Raw genomic sequence first — 18,893 nt, 5'->3', positions numbered from 1 at the left:
TCTGTGTGTGTGTGTGGTGTGTGTGTGTGCGTGTCTGTCTGTGTGTGTGTGGTGTGTGTGTGTGCGTGTCTGTCTGTGTGTGTGTGGTGTGTGTGTGCGCGTGTCTGTCTGTGTGTGTGTGGTGTGTGTGCGTGCGTGTCTGTCTGCGTGTGTGTGGTGTGTGTGCGTGCGTGTGTCTGTGTCTGGTGTGAGTGTGTGCATTTGTGTGGTGTGTGCGTGTGTCTATATGTGTATGGCGTGTGTGTGTTGTTTGTGTGCGTGTGCCTGTGTGAGCGTGTGCGTGTGTCTGTGTGAGTATGATGTGTGTATCTGTGTGTGTGTGTGGTGTGTGTGTATCTGTGTGTGTGGTGTGTGTGTATCTGTGTGTGTGTGGTGTGTGTGTCTATGTGTGTGGTGTGTCTGTGTGTGTGTGTCTGTGTGTGTGTGTGTTTGTGGTGTATGTGTGGTGTGTGTGTCGGTGTGTATGCGTCTGTGTGTGTGTGTATGTGTGCGTGTATCTGTGTCTGTGTGTGAGTGTGTTCGTGTGTCTGTGTGAGTGTGGTGTGTGTTGTGTGTGTGGCTGTGTGTGTGTGTGCGCGCGCGTGTCTGTGTGTGTTTGTGGTGTATGTGTGGTGTGTGTGTCGGTGTGTGTGTGTGCGTGTGTGTCGGTGTGTGTGTGCGTGTCTGTCAGTATGTGTATGTGTGCGTGTGTCTGTGTGTGTGCGTGTGTTTGTGTGTGCGTGTGTGGTGTGAGTGTGTGAGTGTGTGTTGTGTGTTGTGTGTGTGTGTGTGTGTTGTGTGTGTGTGTGTTGTGTGTGTTGTGTGTGTGTGTGTGTGTTGTGTGTGTGTGTGAGTGTGTGTTGTGTGTGTGTGAGTGTGTGTTGTCTGTGTGTGTGTGTGTTGTCTGTGTGTGTGATGTGTGTGTTGTCTGTGTGTGTGATGTGTGTGTTGTCTGTGTGTGAGATGTGTGTGTTGTCTGTGTGTGTGATGCGTGTGTGTGTGTGTTGTCTGTGTGTGTGATGCGTGTGTGAGTGTGTGTTGTCTGTGTGTGTGATGTGTGTGTGAGTGTGTGTTGTCTGTGTGTGTGATGTGTGTGGTGTGTGTGTGTCTGTGTGTGTGGTGTGTGTGTGATGTGTGTGGTGTGTGTGTGTCTGTGTGTGCATGTGGTGTGTGTGTGCGTGTCTGTGTGTGCATGTGGTGTGTGTGTGCGTGTGTCTGTGCGTGTGCGTGTATGTGTGTGGTGAGTGGGTGTGTGTGTATGTGGTGTATGTGTGTCTGTGAGTATGTGTGCGTCTGTATGTGTGCATGTGTGTCTGGGTGTTTTGTGTGTGTGGTGTGTGTGCGTGTGTCTGTGTGTCGGTATGTGTGTGGTGTTTGTCGGTGTGTGTATGTGCACGTGTCTCTGCGTGTGTCTGTGTGTGGTGTGTGTGTATATGTGTGTCTGTGTGTGGGGTGTGTGTGCATGTGTGTCTGTGTGTGATGGGTGTGTGTGCATGTGTGTCTGTGTGTGATGGGTGTGTGGGTGGGAGTGTGTGTGATGGGTGTGTGGGTGTGGTGTGTGTCTGTGTGGGTGGGAGTGTGTGTGATGGGTGTGTGGGTGTGGTGTGTGTGGGTGGGTGGGTGTGTCTGTGTGTGGGTGGGTGGGTGTGTCTGTGTGGGTGGGTGTGTCTGTGTGTGTGCGTGTGTCTGTGTGTGTGTGCGTGTGTCTGTGTGTGTTTGTGGTGTATGTGGTGTGTGTGTCGGTGTGTGTTGTGCATGTGTGTCGGTGAGTGTGTGCGTGTGCGTGTGTCTGTGTGTATGTGTGGTGTGTGTGAGTGTGTGTTGTCTGTGTGTGATGTGTGTGTGTGTGTGGGCGTGTCTGTGTGTGTGATGTGTGTGCATGTGTCTGTGTCTCTGTGTGTGGTGTGTGTGTGGGCGTGTGTGGTGTGTGTGTGAATGTGTCCGCGTGTGTGGTGTGTGTGTGGGCGTGTGTGGTGTGTGTGTGAATGTGTCCGCGTGTGTGGTGTGTATGTGGTGTGTGTGTGGTGTATGTGTGTCTGTGTGTCCGTGCGCATGTGTGTGGTGTGTGTGTGTGTGGTGTCTGTGCGTCGGTGTGTGTGCATGCGTGTGTCTGTGTCTGATGTGTGTGTGCGTGTGTTTGTGTGTGCGTGTGTCTGCGTGTGGTGTGTGCGTGTGTCTATATGTGTATGGCATGTGTGGGGTGTTTGTGTGCGTGTTCCTGTGTGAGTGTGTGCGTGTGTCTGTGTGAGTATGGTGTGTGTGTGGTGTGTGTCTATGTGTGTGGTGTGTCCGTGTGTGTGGTGTTTGTGTGTCTGTGTGTGTGCGTGTGTCTGTGTGTATGTGTGGTGTGTGTGTCGGTGTGTGTGCGTCTGTGTGTGTGTGTGCGTGTGTCTGTGTGTGCGTGTGTCTGTGTCTGTGTGCGTGTGTTTGTGGCGTGTGTGGTGTGTATGTGTGGTGTGTGTGTGAGTGTGTGTGAGGTGTGTGGTGTGTGTGTGTCTGTGTGTGTGCATGCGGTGTGTGTGTGCGTGTCTGTGTGTGTGTGCATGTGTCTGGGTGTCTGTGTGTGTGGTGTATGTGTCTGTGTGTGTGGTGTATGTGTCTGTGTGTGTGGTGTGTGTGTCTGTGTGTGGTGTGTGTGTGCATGTCTGTGTGTGTGTGGTGTGTGTGCTTGCGTGTGTCTGTGTCTGGTGTGTGTGTGTGTGTGTGGTGTGTGCGTGTGTCTATATGTGTATGGCGTGTGTGTGGTGTTTGTGTGCGTGTGTCTGTGTGAGTATGGTGTGTGCGTGTGTCTGTGTGTGTTTGTGGTGTATGTGTGGTGTGCGTGTCGGTGTGTGTGTGCGTCTGTGTCGGTGTGTGTGCGTGTGTGTCTGTGTGTGTGTATGTGTGCGTGTATCTGTGTCTGTGTGTGGTGTGTATGTGTGGTGTGTGTGTGAGTGTGTGTTCTCTGTGTGTGTGGTGTGTATGTGAGTGTGTGTGTGGTGTGTGTGAGAGTGTGTGTGTGGTGTGTGTGTGAGTGTGTGATCTGTGTGTGTGTGTGAGTGTGTGCTCTGTGTGTGTGTGAGTGTGTGCTCTGTGTGTGTGTGAGTGTGTGTTCTCTGTGTGTGTGTGAGTGTGTGTTCTCTGTGTGTGTGGTGTGTGTGTGAGTGTGTGTTCTCTGTGTGTGTGGTGTGTGTGGTGTGTGTGTGGTGTGTGTGGTGTGTGTGTGATGTGTGTGTCTGTGTGTGCGTGTGGTGTGTGTGTGGTGTGTGTGTGATGTGTGTGTCTGTGTGTGCGTGTGGTGTGTGTGTGGTGTGTGTGTGAATGTGTCTGTGTGTGTGGTGTGTGTGCGCATGTGGTGTGTGTGTGTGCGCATGTGGTGTGTGTGTGCGTGTGGTATGTGTGTGTGCGTGTGTGTGGTGTGTGTGTGCGTGTGTGTGGTGTGTGTGTGCGTGTCTGCGTGTGTGTGGTGTGTGTGTGCGTGTCTGCGTGTGTGTGGTGTGTGTGTGTGTGTCTGCGTGTGTGTGGTGTGTGTGCATGTCTGTGTGTGTGTGGTGTGTGTGCATGTCTGTGTGTGGTGTGTGCGTGCGTGTGTCTGTGTCTGGTGTGTGTGTGTGTGGGGGGTGTTTGTGTGTGCGTGTGCCTATATGTGTGTGGTGTGTGTGTGCGTATGTCTGTGTGAGTGTGGTGTGTGTGTGCGCGTGTCGGTCTGTGTGTGTTCGTGGTGTGTGTGTGTGCGTGTGTCTGTGTGTGTGGTGTGTATGTGGTGTGTGTGTAGTGTATGTGTGTCTGTGTGTCCGTGTGTGTGTGTGTGTGTAGTGTGTGTGCGTGTCTGTCTGTGTGTGTGTGTGGTGTGTGTGTGTGCGTGTCTGTCTGTGTGTGTGTGGTGTGTGTGTGTGCGTGTCTGTCTGTGTGTGTGTGGTGTGTGTGTGCGCGTGTCTGTCTGTGTGTGTGTGGTGTGTGTGCGTGCGTGTCTGTCTGCGTGTGTGTGGTGTGTGTGCGTGCGTGTGTCTGTGTCTGGTGTGAGTGTGTGCATTTGTGTGGTGTGTGCGTGTGTCTATATGTGTATGGCGTGTGTGTGTTGTTTGTGTGCGTGTGCCTGTGTGAGCGTGTGCGTGTGTCTGTGTGAGTATGATGTGTGTATCTGTGTGTGTGTGGTGTGTGTGTATCTGTGTGTGTGTGGTGTGTGTGTCTATGTGTGTGGTGTGTCTGTGTGTGTGTGTCTGTGTGTGTGTGTGTGTTTGTGGTGTATGTGTGGTGTGTGTGTCGGTGTGTATGCGTCTGTGTGTGTGTATGTGTGCGTGTATCTGTGTCTGTGTGCGCGTGTGTCTGTGGCGTGTGTGGTGTGTATGTGTGGTGTGTGTGTGAGTCTGTGTTCTCTGTGTGTGGTGTGTGTGAGTGTGTGTTGTCTGTGTGTGGTGTGTGTGTGATGTGTGTGGTGTGTGTGTCTGTGTGTGTGCATGTGTGTGTGTGTGCATGTGTCTGTGTGTCTGTGTGTGGTGTGTGTATGTGTGAATGTGTCTGTGTGTGTGTGGTGTGTGTGCTTGTGTGTGTGCATGTCTGTGCTTGTGTGTGGTGTGTGTGTGCATGTCTGTGCGTGTGTGTGGTGTGTGTGCATGTCTCTGTGTGTGTGGTGTGCGTGTGTCTGTGTCTGGTGTGTGTGTGTGGGGGGGTGTTTGTGTGTGCGTGTGTCTGTGTGTGGTGTGTGCGTGTGTCTATATGGGTGTGGTGTGTGTGTGCGTATGTCTGTGAGAGTGTGGTGTGTGTGTGGTGTGTGCGTGTGTCTGTGTGTGTTTGTGGTGTATGTGTGGTGTGTGTGTGCGTGTGTCTGTGTCTGTGTGCGTGTGCATGTGTGTGTGTGAGAGTGTGTGGTGTGTGTGGTATGTATGTGGTGTATGTGTGTCTGTGTGTCCATGCGCATGTGTGTGTGGTGTGTGTGTGTGTGTGCGTGTGTTTGTGTGTGTGTGTCTGTCTGTGTGTGGTGTGTGCGTGTACGTGTGTCTATATGTGTGTGGCGTGTGTGTGTAGTGTGTGTGCGTGTGTCTGTGCGAGTGTGGTGTGTGTGTGCGTGTATCTGTGTGTGTGCGTGTGTCTGTGCGAGTGTGGTCGTGTGTGTGCGTGTATCTGTGTGTGTGTGTCTGTGTGTGTGTGCGTGTGTCTATGTGTGTTCGTGGTGTATGTGGGGTGTGTGTGTCGGTGTGTACGTGTGTGTCTGTGTGTGTATGTGTGCGTGTGTCTGTGGAGTGTCTGGTGTGTGTGTGAGTGTGTGTTGTCTGTGTGTGGTGTGTGTGTGTCTGTGTGTGGTGTGTGTGTGTCTGTGTGTGTGTGCATGTGGTGTGTGTGTGTGTGTGCATGTGGTGTGTGTGGACGTGTGTGGTGTGTGTGTGTGAATGTGTCTGCGTGTGTGGTGTGTATGTGGTGTGTGTGTGTGGTGTATGTGTGCCTGTGTATCCGTGCGCATGTGTGTGTGGTGTGTGCGTGTCTGTGTGTGTGGTGTGTGTGCGTGCCTGTGTCTATGTCTGGTGTGTGCGTGTGCGTGTGTCTATCTGTGTGTGGTGTGTGTGTGGTGTTTGAGTGCGTGTGCCTGTGTGAGTGTGTGTGTGTCTGTGTGTGTTTGTGGTGTATGTATGGTGTGTGTGTCGGTGTGTGTGCGAGTGTGTGTCGGTGTCTGTCGGTGTGTCTGTGTGTGTGTGTGTTGTGTGTGTGTGTGTTGTGTGTGTGTGTGTGCGTGTGTGTGTGTGTGTGCGTGTGTGTGTGTGTGTCGGTGTGTGTATGCGTATGTGTGCGTGTGTGCGTGTGTGCATGCGTATGTGTGCGTGTGTGTGCGCGTGTGTTTGTGGCGTGTGTGGTGTGTGTGTGAGTGTTTGTGGCGTGTGTGGTGTGTGTGGTGTATGTGTGAGTGTGTGTTGTCTGTGTGTGTGGCGTGTGTGGTGTGTGTGTGAGTGTGTGTTGTCTGTGTGTGTGGTGTGTGTGCGTCTGTGTGTGTGGTGTGTGTGCGTCTGTGTGTGTGGTGTGTGTGCGTCTGTGTGTGTGTGTGCATGTGTTGCGTGTGTGGTGTGTGTGTGTGTGCATGTGGTGCGTGTGTGGTGTGTGTGTGTGTGAATGTGTATGTGGTGTGTGTGTGGTGTATGTGTGTCTGTGTGTCCGTGCGCATGTATGTGTGGTGTGTGTGTCTGTGTGTGGTGTGTGTGCGTGTCTGTGTGTCTGTGTGTGTGTGGTGTGTGGTGCGTGCTTGTGTCTGTGTCTGGTGTGTGTGCGGGTGTTTGTGTGTGTGTGTGTGTGTGTGTGGTGATTGCGTGTGTGTGGTGTTTGTGTGCGTGTGTCTGTGTGAGTATGGTGTGTGTGTGTGTGTGTGGTGTTTGTGTGCGTGTGTCTGTGTGAGTATGGTGTGTGTGCGGTGTGTGTGTGTGCTGTGTGTGTGTCTATGTGTGTGGTGTGTCTGTGTGTGTGGTGTGTGTGCGTGTGTCTGTGTGTGTTTGTGGTGTATATGTGGTGTGTGTGTTGGTGTGTGTGTGCGTGCATCTGTGTCGGCGTGTGCGTGTGTCTGTGGCGTGTGTGGTGTGTATGTGTGGTGAGTGTGTGTGGTGTGTGTGTGTGATGTGTGTGTCTGTGTGTGTGCATGTGTCTGTGTGTGGTGTGTGTATGTGTGAATGTGTCTGTGTGTGTGGTGTGTGTGCTTGTGTGTGGTGTGTGTGTGCATGTCTGTGCTTGTCTGTGCTTGTGTGTGGTGTGTGTGTGCATGTCTGTGCTTGTCTGTGCTTGTGTGTGGTGTGTGTGTGCATGTCTGTGCTTGTGTGTGGTGTGTGTGTGCATGTCTGTGCATGTGTGTGGTGTGTGTGTGTGTGCATGTCTGTGCGTGTCTGTGCTGTGTGTGCATGTCTGTGTGTGTGAGTGTGTGGTGTGCGTGCGTGTGTCTGTGTCTGGTGTGTGTGTGTGTGGGGGTGTTTGTGTGTGCGTGTGTCTGTGTGTGGTGTGTGCGTGTGTCTATATGTGTGTGGTGTGTGTGCATATGTCTGTGTGAGTATGGTGTGTGTGGTGTGTGCGTGTGTCTGTGTGTGTTTGTGGTGTATGTGTGGTGTGTGCGTGTGTCTGTGTCTGTGTCTGTATGTGTGTGTGTGAGTGTGTGGTGTGTGTGGTGTGTATGTGGTGTGTGTGTGTGTGTGTGTGAATGTGTCTGTGAGTGTGGTATGTATGTGGTGTGTGTGTGGTGTATGTGTGTCTGTGTGTCCATGCGCATGTGTGTGTGGTGTGTGTGCGTATCTGTGTCTGTGTGTGGTGTGTGTGCGTATCTGTGTCTGTGTGTGGTGTGTGTGCGTGTCTGTGTATGTGGTGTGTGTGTGCGTGCCTGTGTCTGGTGTGTGTGCGTGTGCGTGTGTTTGTGTGTGTGTGTGTGTGTGTCTGTGTGTGGAGGGTGCGTGTACGTGTGTCTATTTGTGTGTGGCGTGTGTGTGTAGTGTGTGTGTGCGTGTGCCTGTGTGAGTGCGTGCGTGTGTCTGTGCGAGTGTGGTGTGTGTGTGGCTGTGTGTGGTGTGTGCGCGTGTATCTGTGTGTGTGATGTGTGTGTGTGTCTATATGTGTGGTGTGTGTCTATGTGTGTGGTGTGTGTGTGGTGTGTGTGTCTGTATGTGTGTGCGTATGTCTATGTGTGTTTGTGGTGTATGTGTGGTGTGTGTGTCGGTGTGTGCGTGTGTGTCTGTGTGTGTGTATGTGTGCATGTGTCTATGTATCTGTGTGTGCGTGTGTCTGTGGCGTGTCTGGTGTGTATGTGTGGTGCGTGTGTGAGTGTGTGTTGTGTGTGTGTGCATGTGGTGTGTGTGTGTGTGTGTGTGCATGTGGTGTGTGTGTGTGAATGTGTCTGCGTGTGTGGTGTGTATGTGGTGTGTGTGTGGTGTATGTGTGCCTGTGTATCCGTGCGCATGTGTGTGTGGTGTGTGCGTGTCTGTGTGTGGTGTGTGTGCGTGCCTGTGTCTATGTCTGGTGTGTGCGTGTGCGTGTGTCTATATGTGTGTGGTGTGTGTGTGGTGTTTGAGTGCGTGTGCCTGTGTGAGTGTGTGTGTGTGTCTGTGTGTGTTTGTGGTGTATGTATGGTGTGTGTGTCGGTGTGTGTGCGCGTGTGTGTCGGTGTCTGTCGGTGTGTCTGTGTGTGTGCGTATGTGTGTGTGTGTGTGTGCGTGTGTGTATGCGTATGTTTGCGTGTGTGTGCGCGCGTGTGTTTGTGGCGTGTGTGATGTGTGTGTGTGTTTGGCTGTGTGTGTGATGTGTGTGGTGTGTGTGTGATGTGTGTGGTGTGTGTGTGTTGTCTGTGTGTGTGGTGTGTGTGTGTTGTCTGTGTGTGTGATGTGTGTGGTGTGTGTGTGTTGTCTGTGTGTGTGATGTGTGTGGTGTGTGTGCGTCTGTGTGTGTGATGTGTGTGGTGTGTGTGCGTCTGTGTGTGTGTGTGCATGTGGTGCGTGTGTGGTGTGTGTGTGTGCATGTGGTGCGTGTGTGGTGTGTGTGTGTGAATGTGTCTGTGTGTGGGGTGTATGTGTGTCTGTGTGTCCGTGCGCATGTATGTGTGATGTGTGTGTCTGTGTGTGGTGTGTGTGCGTGTCTGTGTGTCTGTGTGTGTGTGGTGTGTGTGCGTGTCTGTGTGTCTGTGTGTGTGTGGTGTGTGGTGCGTGCGTGTGTCTGTGTCTGGTGTGTGTGTGTGATGTTTGCGTGTGTGTGGTGTTTGTGTGCGTGTGTCTGTGTGAGTATGGTGTGTGTGCGGTGTGTGTGTGTGCTGTGTGTGTGTCTATGTGTGTGGTGTATCTGTGTGTGTGGTGTGTGTGCGTGTGTTTGTGTGTGTGTGTGTGTCTGTGTGTGGAGTGTGCGTGTACGTGTGTCTATATGTGGGTGGCGTGTGTGTGTAGTGTGTGTGTGCGTGTGCCTGTGTGAGTGCGTGCGTGTGTCTGTGTGTGTGGTGTGTGCGTGCGTATATCTGTGTGTGTTGTGTGTGTGTGTCTATATGTGTGGTGTGTGTCTATGTGTGTTTGTGGTGTATGTGTGGTGTGTGTGTCGGTGTGTGCGTGTGGTCTGTGTGTGTATGTGTGCGTGTGTCTGTGGTGTGTCTGGTGTGTGTGTGAGTGTGTGTTGTCTGTGTGTGGTGTGTGTGTGTCTGTGTGTGTGTGCATGTGGTGTGTGTGTGTGTGAATGTGTCTGTGTGTGTGGTGTGTATGTGGTGTGTGTGTGGTGTATGTGTGTCTGTGTCCGTGCGCATGTGTGTGTGGTGTGTGTCTGTGTGTCCGTGCGCATGTGTGTGTGGTGTGTGTGTGTGTATCTGTGTCTGTGTGTGGTGTGTGTGCGTGTCTGTGTATGTGGTGTGTGTGTGAGTGCCTGTGTCTGGTGTGTGTGTGTGTGTGTGCGTGTGTGTGTCTGTGTGTGGTGTGTGCGTGTGTGTGTCTGTGTGTGGTGTGTGCGTGTGTCTATATGTGTGTGGCGTGTGTGTGTAGTGTGTGTGTGCGTGTGCCTGTGTGAGTGCGTGCGTGTGTCTGTGTGAGTGTGGTGTGTGTGTGGTGTGTGTGCGTGTATCTGTGTGTGTTGTGTGTGTGTGTCTATATGTGTGGTGTGTGGTGTGTGTCTGTATGTGTGTGTGTGTGGTGTGTGTGTGGTGTGTGTGTCTGTATGTGTGCGCGTGTGTCTGTGTGTGTTTGTGGTGTATGTGTGGTGTGTGTGTCGGTGTGTGCGTCTGTGTGTGTGTATGTGTGCGTGTGTCTATGTATCTGTGTGTGCGTGTGTCTGTGGCGTGTCTGGTGTGTATGTGTGGTGCGTGTGTGAGTGTGTGTATTGTCTGTGTGTGTGTGTGTCTGTGTGTGCATGTGGTGTGTGTGTGTGTCTGTGTGTGTGTGTGTCTGTGTGTGGGCGTGTGTGGTGTGTGTGTGGTGTATGTGTGCCTGTGTATCCGTGCGCATGTGTGTGTGGTGTGTGTGTGTCTGTGTCCGTGCGCATGTGTGTGTGGTGTGTGTCTGTGTGTCCGTGCGCATGTGTGTGTGGTGTGTGTGTGTGTATCTGTGTCTGTGTGTGGTGTGTGTGCGTGTCTGTGTGTGTGGTGTGTGTGTGAGTGCCTGTGTCTGGTGTGTGTGTGTGTGTGTGCGTGTGTGTGTCTGTGTGTGGTGTGTGCGTGTGTGTGTCTGTGTGTGGTGTGTGCGTGTGTCTATATGTGTGTGGCGTGTGTGTGTGTGTGTCTGTGTGTGGTGTGTGCGTGTGTCTATATGTGTGTGGCGTGTGTGTGTAGTGTGTGTGTGTGTGTCTGTGTGTGGGCGTGTGTGGTGTGTGTGTGGTGTATGTGTGCCTGTGTATCCGTGCGCATGTGTGTGTGGTGTGTGTGTGTGTGTGTGGTGTGTGTGCGTGTCTGTGTGTGGTGTGTGTGCGTGTCTGTGTGTGTGGTGTGTGTGTGCGTGCCTGTGTCTGGTGTGTGTGTGTGTGTGTGTGTGTGTGTGTTTGTGTGTGTGTGTGTGTGTCTGTGTGTGTTGAGTGTGCGTGTACGTGTGTCTATATGTGTGTGGCGTGTGTGTGTGTAGTGTGTGTGTGTGCGTGTGCCTGTGAGAGTGTGGTGTGTGTGTCTGTGTGTGGTGTGTGTGTCTGTGTGTGTGGTGTGTGTGTCTGTGTGTGTGGTGTGTGTGCGTGTATCTGTGTGTCTATATGTGTGGTGTGTGTCTATGTGGTGTGTGTGCGTGCATCTGTGTCGGTGTGCGTGTGTCTGTGGCATGTGTGGTGTGTGTGTGAGTGTGTGTTCTGTGTGTGTGTGGTGTGTGTGTGTGATGTGTGTGTCTGTGTGTGTGCATGTCTCTGTGTGTGCATGTGTCTGTGTGTGGTGTGTGTGTGGTGTGTGTATGTGTGAATGTGTCTGTGTGTGTGGTGTGTGTGCTTGTGTGTGGTGTGTGTGTGCATGTCTGTGCTTGTGTGTGGTGTGTGTGTGCATGTCTGTGCATGTGTGTGGTGTGTGTGTGCATGTCTGTGCGTGCCTGTGCTGTGTGTGCATGTCTGTGTGTGTGTGGTGTGCGTGCGTGTGTCTGTGTCTGGTGTGTGTGTGTGTGGGGGTGTTTGTGTGTGCGTGTGTCTGTGTGTGGTGTGTGCGTGTGTCTATATGTGTGTGGTGTGTGTGCATATGTCTGTGTGAGTATGGTGTGTGTGTGGTGTGTGCGTGTGTCTGTGTGTTTGTGGTGTATGTGTGGTGTGTGTGTGCGTGTGTCTGTGTCTGTGTGCTTGTGCATGTGTGTGGTGTGTGTGGTGTGTGTGTGGTGTGTGTGGTGTGTATGTGGTGTGTGTGTGGTGTGTGTGGTGCGTATGTGGTGTGTGTGTGTGTGAATGTGTCTGTGTGTGTGGTATGTATGTGGTGTGTGTGTGGTGTATGTGTGTCTGTGTGTCCATGCGCGTGTGTGTGTGGTGTGTGTGTGTATCTGTGTCTGTGTGTGGTGTGTGTGCGTATCTGTGTCTGTGTGTGGTGTGTGTGCGTATCTGTGTCTGTGTGTGGTGTGTGTGCGTGTCTGTGTGTGTGGTGTGTGTGTGCGTGCCTGTGTCTGGTGTGTGTGTGTGTGTGTGCGTGTGTTTGTGTGTGTGTGTGTGTGTGGAGTGTGCGTGTACGTGTGTCTGTATGTGTGTGGCGTGTGTGTGTGTGTAGTGTGTGTGCGTGTGCCTGTGTGAGTGCGTGCGTGTGCCTGTGTGAGTGCGTGCGTGTGTCTGTGTGTGTGGTGTGTGCGTGCGTATATCTGTGTGTGTTGTGTGTGTGTGTGTCTATATGTGTGGTGTGTGTGTGTGGTGTGTGTCTGTGTGTGTGGTGTGTGTGTCTGTGTGTGTGCGTGTGTCTATGTGTGTTTGTGGTGTATGTGTGGTGTGTGTGTCGGTGTGTGCGTGTGTGTCTGTGTGTGTATGTGTGCGTGTGTCTGTGGTGTGTCTGTGTGTGTATGTGAGTGTGTGTTGTCTGTGTGTGGTGTGTGTCTGTGTGTGGTGTGTGTGTGTCTGTGTGTGTGTGCATGTGGTGTGTGTGTGTGTGAATGTGTCTGTGTGTGTGGTGTGTATGTGGTGTGTGTGTGGTGTATGTGTGTCTGTGTGTCCGTGCGCATGTGTGTGTGGTGTGTGTGTGTGTATCTGTGTCTGTGTGTGGTGTGTGTGTGAGTGCCTGTGTCTGGTGTGTGTGTGTGCGCGTGTGTGTGTCTGTGTGTGGTGTGTGCGTGTGCGTGTGTCTATATGTGTGTGGCGTGTGTGCGTGTGTCTGTGTGAGTGTGGTGTGTGTGCGTGTATCTGTGTGTGTTGTGTGTGTGTGTCTATATGTGTGGTGTGTGTCTGTATGTGTGTGCGTGTGTCTATGTGTGTTTGTGGTGTATGTGTGGTGTGTGTGTCGGTGTGTGTGTCTGTGTGTGTATGTGTGCGTGTGTCTATGTATCTGTGTGTGCGTGTGTCTGTGGCGTGTCTGGTGTGTATGTGTGGTGCGTGTGTGAGTGTGTGTTGTGTGTGTGCGTGTGGTGTGTGTGTGTGTCTGTGTGTATGCGTATGTGTGCGTGTGTGTGAGTGTGTGTTGTCTGTGTGTGTGATGTGTGTGGTGTGTGTGTGTGTGCATGTGGTGCGTGTGTGGTGTCTGTGTGTGAATGTGTCTGTGTGTGTGTGGTGTACGTGTGTCTGTGTGTCCGCGCGCATGTGTGTGTGGTGTGTGTGTGCGTGCCTGTGTCTGGTGTGTGTGTGTGCGTGTGTTTGTGTGTGTGTGTGTGTCTGTGTGTGGAGTGTGTGTGTCTGTGTGTGGAGTGTGCGTGTACGTGTGTCTATATGTGTGTGGTGTGTGTGTGGTGTGTGTGTGTGCGTGTGCCTGTGTGAGTGCGTGCGTGTGTCTGTGCGAGTGTGGTGTGTGTGTCTGTGTGTGTGGTGTGTGCGTGCGTATATCTGTGTGTGTGGTGTGTGTGTGTGTCTGTGTGTGTGGTGTGTGTGTCTGTGTGTGTGCGTGTGTCTATGTGTGTTTGTGGTGTATGTGTGGTGTGTGTGTCGGTGTGTGCATGTGTGTCTGTGTGTGTATGTGTGCGTGTGTCTGTGGTGTGTCTGGTGTGTATGTGAGTGTGTGTTGTCTGTGTTTGGTGTGTGTGTGTCTGTGTGTGTGTGCATGTGGTGTGTGTGTGTGTGAATGTGTCTGTGTGTGTGGTGTGTATGTGGTGTGTGTGGTGTATGTGTGTCTGTGTGTCCGTGCGCATGTGTGTGTGGTGTGTGTGTGTGTATCTGTGTCTGTGTGTGTGTGTGTATCTGTGTCTGTGTGTGGTGTGTGTGCGTGTCTGTGTGTGGTGTGTGTGCGTGTCTGTGTGTGTGGTGTGTGCGTGTCTGTGTGTGTGGTGTGTGTGTGAGTGCCTGTGTCTGGTGTGTGTGTGTGCGTGTTTTTGTGTGTGTGTGTGTCTGTGTGTGATGTGTGCGTGTGCGTGTGTCTATATGTGTGTGGCGTGTGTGTGTAGTGTGTGTGTGCGTGTGCCTGTGTGAGTGTGGTGTGTGTCTGTGTGTGTGGTGTGTGTGCGTGTATCTGTGTGTTGTGTGTATGTGTCTATATGTGTGGTGTGTGTGTCTGTATGTGTGTGCGTGTGTCTATGTGTGTTTGTGGTGTATGTGTGGTGTGTGTGTCGGTGTGTGCGTGTGTGTCTGTGTGTGTGTATGTGTACGTGTGTCTATGTATCTGTGTGTGCGTGTGTCTGTGGCGTGTCTGGTGTGTATGTGTGGTGCGTGTGTGAGTGTGTGTTGTCTGTGTGTGGTGTGTGTGTCTGTGTGTGTGCATGTGGTGTGTGTGGGCGTGTGTGTGTGTGTGCATGTGGTGTGTGTGGGCGTGTGTGTGTGTGTGGTGTGTGTGGGCATGTGTGGTGTGTGTGTGGTGTATGTGTGCCTGTGTATCCGTGCGCATGTGTGTGTGGTGTGTGTGTGTGTGTGTGTGTGTGTCTGTGGTGTGTGTGCGTATCCGTGTCTGTGTGTGGTGTGTGTGCGTGTCTGTGTGTGTGGTGTGTGTGCGTGCCTGTGTTTATGTCTGGTGTGTGCGTGTGCGTGTGTCTATATGTGTGTGGTGTGTGTGTGGTGTTTGAGTGCATGTGCCTGTGTGAGTGTGTGTGTGTCTGTGTGTGTTTGTGGTGTATGTATGGTGTGTGTGTCGGTGTCTGTGGGTGTGTATGTGTGCGTGTGTCTGTGTGTGCGTGTGTGTGGTGTGTATGTGTGGTGTGTGTGTGCGTGTGTGTCGGTGTGTTTATGCGTATGTGTGCGTGTGTCTGTGGCGTGTGCGTGTGTCTGTGGCGTGTGTGTGTGAGTGATGTGTGTGGTGTGTGTGTGTCTGTGTGTGTGTGTGCATGTGGTGCGTGTGGTGTGTGTGTGTGTGAATGTGTCTGTGTATGTGGTGTGTGTGTGGTGTATGTGTGTCTGTGTCCGTGCGCATGTGTGTGTCTGTGTGTGGTGTCTGTGCGTGTCTGTGTGTGTGTGGTGTGTGTGCGTGCGTGTGTCTGTGTCTGGTGTGTGTGCAGGTGTTTGTGTGTGTGTGGTGTGTGCGTGTGTCTATATGTGTCTGGCGTGTGTGTGTGGTGTTTGTGTGCGTGTGTCTGTGTGAGTATGGTGTGTGTGTGGTTTGTGTGCGTGTGTCTGTGTGAGTATGGTGTGTGTGTGGTTTGTGTGAGTATGGTGTGTGTGTGGTGTGTGAGTATGGTGTGTGTGTGGTGTGTGTGCGGTGTGTGTGTGTATCTGTGTGTGTGGTGTGTGTGTCTATGTGTGTGGTGTGTCTGTGTGTGGTGTGCGTGCGTGTGTGTTTGTGGTGTATATGTGGTGTGTGTGTGTGTGCGCGTATCTGTGTCAGTGTGTGGTGTGTGTGCGTGTCAGTGTCTGGTGTGTGTGTGTGCGTGTCTGTGTCTGGTGTGTGTGTGTGTCTGTGTCTATATGTTTGTGTGGTGTGTGTGCGTGTATCTGTGTGTGTGGTGTGTGAGTGTGTGCGTGTGTCTATGTGTGTTTGTGGTGTATGTGTGATGTGTGTGTCGGGGTGTGTGTGTGCGTGTGTCTATGTGTGTTTGTGGTGTATGTGTGACGTGTGTGTCGGGGTGTGTGTGTGTGTGTTTGTGTGTCTATGTGTCTGTGTGTGCGTGTGTCTGTGGCGTGTCTGGTGTGTGTGTGTGTGTTGCCTGTGTGTGTCTGTGTGTGTGTCTGCGTGTGTGGTGTGTATGTGGTGTGTGTGTGGTGTATGTGTGCCTGTGTAACCGTGCGCGTGTGTGTGTGTGTGTGTGTGTGTGTGTTTGTGTGTGCATGTCTGTGTGTGTGTGGTGTGTGTGCATGCGTGTGTCTGTGTGGGGTGTGTACGTGTGTCTATATGTGTATGGCGTGTGTGTGGTGTTTGTGTGCGTGTGTCTGTGTGAGTGTGGGGTGTGTGTGTGTGAGTGTGGGGTGTGTGTGTCTGTGTGTGTGGTGTGTGTGTCTGTGTGTGTGGTGTGTGTGTCTGTGTGTGTGCGTGTGTAGGTGTGTGTGGTGTTTGTGTGTCTGTGTGTGTGCGTGTGTCTGTGTGTATGTGTGGTGTGTGTGCGTCTGTGTCGGTGTGTGTGTGCGCGCGCGTGTGTGTGCGTGTGTCTGTGGCGTGTGTGGTGTGTGTGTGAGTGTGTGTTGTCTGTGTGTGTGAGATGTGTGTGGCGTGTGTGTGCAAGCGGTGTGTGTGTGCGTGTCTGTGTGTGCATGTGTCTGGCTGTCAGCGTGTGGTGTGTGTGGTGTATGTGTCTGTGTGTGTGGTGTGTGTGTGCATGTCTGTGTGTGTGTGTGGTGTGTGTGTGCGTGTGTGTATGGCGTGTGTGCGTGCGTGTGTCTGTGTCTGGTGTGTGTATGGGGGGTGTTTGTGTGTGCGTGTGTCTATATGTGTGTGGTGTGTGTGTGGTGTTTGTGTGCGTGTGTCTGTGTGGTGTGTGCATGTGTCTATCTGTGTGGTGTTTGTGTGCGCGTGCCTGTGTGAGTGTGTTTGTGTGTGTGTGTCTGTGTGCGCGCGCGTGTGTCTGTGTGTTTTTGGTGTATGTGTGGTGTGTGCGTGCGTGTGCATGTGTGCGTGTATCTGTGTGTGTGAGTGTGTGTGCGTACCTGTGTCTGTGTGTGGTGTGTGTGCGTGCCTGTGTCTGGTGTGTGTGTGTGTGTGTGCGTGTGTGTGTGGCGTGTGTGTGTGTGGTGTGTGTGTGCGTGTGCCTGTATGAGTGCGTGCGTGTGTCTGTGTGTGTGGTGTGTGTGCGGGTATCTGTGTGTGTGGTGTGTGTGTGTCTATATGTGTGGTGTGTGTGTGGTGTGTGTCTGTGTGTGTGGTGTGTGTCTGTGTGTGTGGTGTGTGTCTGTGTGTGCGTGTGTCTATGTGTGTTTGTGGTGTAAGTGTGGTGTGTGTGTCGGTGTGTGCATGTGTGTCTGTGTGTGTGTATGTGTGCGTGTGTCTATGCGTCTGTGTGTGCGTGTGTCTGTGGCGTGTCTGGTGTATATGTGTGGTGTGTTTGTGAGTGTGTGTTGTCTGTGTGTGGTGTGTGTGTGTCTGTGTGTGTGTGAATGTGGTGTGTGTGTGTGTGAATGTGTCTGTGTGTGTATTGTGTATGTGGTGTGTGTGTGGTGTATGTGTGTCTGTGTCCGTGCGCATGTGTGTGTGGTGTGTGTCTGTGTGTCCGTGCGCATGTGTGTGTGGTGTGTGTGTGTGTATCTGTGTCTGTGTGTGGTGTGTGTGCGTGTCTGTGTGTGGTGTGTGTGCGTGTCTGTGTGTGTGTCTGTGTGTGTGGTGTGTGTGTGAGTGCCTGTGTCTGGTGTGTGTGTGTGTGTGCGTGTGTGTGTGCGTGTGTGTGTCTGTGTGTGGTGTGTGCGTGTGTCTGTATGTGTGTGGCGTGTGTGTGTAGTGTGTGTGTGCGTGTGCCTGTGTGAGTGCGTGCGTGTGTCTGTGTGAGTGTGGTGTGTGTGTGGTGTGTGCGCGTGTATCTGTGTGTGTTGTGTGTGTGTCTATATGTGTGGTGTGTGGTGTATGTGTGGTGTGTGGTGTGTGTGTGGTGTGTGTCTGTATGTGTGTGTGTGTGTCTATATGTGTGGTGTGTGGTGTGTGTGTGGTGTGTGTGTCTGTATGTGTGCGCGTGTGTCTATGTGTGTTTGTGGTGTATGTGTGGTGTGTGTGTCGGTGTGTGCGTCTGTGTGTGTGTATGTGTGCGTGTGTCTATGTATCTGTGTGTGCGTGTGTCTGTGGCGTGTCTGGTGTGTATGTGTGGTGCGTGTGTGAGTGTGTGTTGTCTCTGTGTGTCCGTGCGCATGTGTGTGTGGTGTGTGTGTGTGTGTGTGTGTGGTGTGTGTGCGTATCTGTGTGTGTGTGTGGTGTGTGTGCGTATCTGTGTCTGTGTGTGGTGTGTGTGCGTGTCTGTGTGTGTGCGTGTCTGTGTGTGTGGTGTGTGTGTGCGTGCCTGTGTCTGGTGTGTGTGTGTGTGCGTGTGTTTGTGTGTGTGTGTGTGTGTGTGTGTGTCTGTGTGTGTTGAGTGTGCGTGTACGTGTGTCTATATGTGTGTGGCGTGTGTGTGTAGTGTGTGTGTGCGTGTGCCTGTGAGAGTGCGTGCGTGTGTCTGTGCGAGTGTGGTGTGTGTGTCTGTGTGTGTGGTGTGTGTGTCTGTGTGTGTGGTGTGTGTGCGTGTATCTGTGTGTCTATATGTGTGGTGTGTGTCTATGTGTGTGGTGTGTGTGTGGTGTGTGTGTCTGTATGTGTGTGCGTATGTCTATGTATGTTTGTGGTGTATGTGTGGTGTGTGTGTCGGTGTGTGCGTGTGTGTCTGTGTGTGTGTATGTGTGCATGTGTCTATGTATCTGTGTGTGCGTGTGTCTGTGGCGTGTCTGGTGTGTATGTGTGGTGCGTGTGTGAGTGTGTGTTGTGTGTGTGCGTGTGGTGTGTGTGTGTGTGTTGTGTGTGTGCGTGTGGTGTGTGTGTGTCTGTGTGTGTGTGCGTGTGGTGTGTGTGTGTGCGCGCGTGTGGTGTGTGTGTGTGTGTGTGCATGTGGTGTGTGTGGGCGTGTGTGGTGTGTGTGTGTGAATGTGTCTGCGTGTGTGGTGTGTATGTGGTGTGTGTGTGGTGTGTGCGTGTGTGTGTGTGGTGTGTGTGTGTCTGTGTGTGTGGTGTGTGCGTGTCTGTGTGTGTGGTGTGTGCGTGTCTGTGTGTGTGGTGTGTGTGCGTGCCTGTGTCTATGTCTGGTGTGTGCGTGTGCGTGTGTCTATATGTGTGTGGTGTGTGTGTGGTGTTTGAGTGCGTGTGCCTGTGTGAGTGTGTGTGTGTCTGTGTGTGTTTGTGGTGTATGTATGGTGTGTGTGTCGGTGTGTGTGCGCGTGTGTGTCGGTGTCTGTCGGTGTGTGTGTGTGTTTGTGTGTGTGTGTGTGTCGGTGTGTGTATGCGTATGTGTGTGTGTGTGTGCGCGTGTGTTTGTGGCGTGTGTGGTGTGTGTGTGAGTGTGTGTTGTCTGTGTGTGTGATGTGTGTGGTGTGTGTGCGTCTGTGTGTGTGATGTGTGTGGTGTGTGTGCGTCTGTGTGTGTGATGTGCATGTGGTGCGTGTGTGCTGTGTGTGTGTGCATGTGGTGCGTGTGTGGTGTGTGTGTGTGCATGTGGTGCGTGTGTGGTGTGTGTGTGTGTGAATGTGTCTGCGTGTGTGGTGTGTATGTGGTGTGTGTGTGGTGTATGTGTGTCTGTGTGTCCGTGCGCATGTATGTGTGGTGTGTGTGTCTGTGTGTGGTGTGTGTGCGTGTCTGTGTGTCTGTGTGTGTGTGGTGTGTGGTGCGTGCGTGTGTCTGTGTCTGGTGTGTGTGCGGGTGTTTGTGTGTGTGTGTGTGTGTGGTGTTTGCCTGTGTGTGGTGTTTGTGTGCGTGTGTGTGTGTGGTGTGTCTGTGTGTGTGGTGTGTGTGCGTGTGTCTGTGTGTGTTTGTGGTGTATATGTGGTGTGTGTGTCGGTGTGTGTGTGCGTGC

The sequence above is a fragment of the Hemiscyllium ocellatum genome, chromosome 44 (assembly GCF_020745735.1).
Source record: "Hemiscyllium ocellatum isolate sHemOce1 chromosome 44, sHemOce1.pat.X.cur, whole genome shotgun sequence".
Classification (NCBI taxonomy): Eukaryota; Metazoa; Chordata; class Chondrichthyes; order Orectolobiformes; family Hemiscylliidae; genus Hemiscyllium; species Hemiscyllium ocellatum.
Note: the sequence above shows the minus strand (reverse complement) of the source record.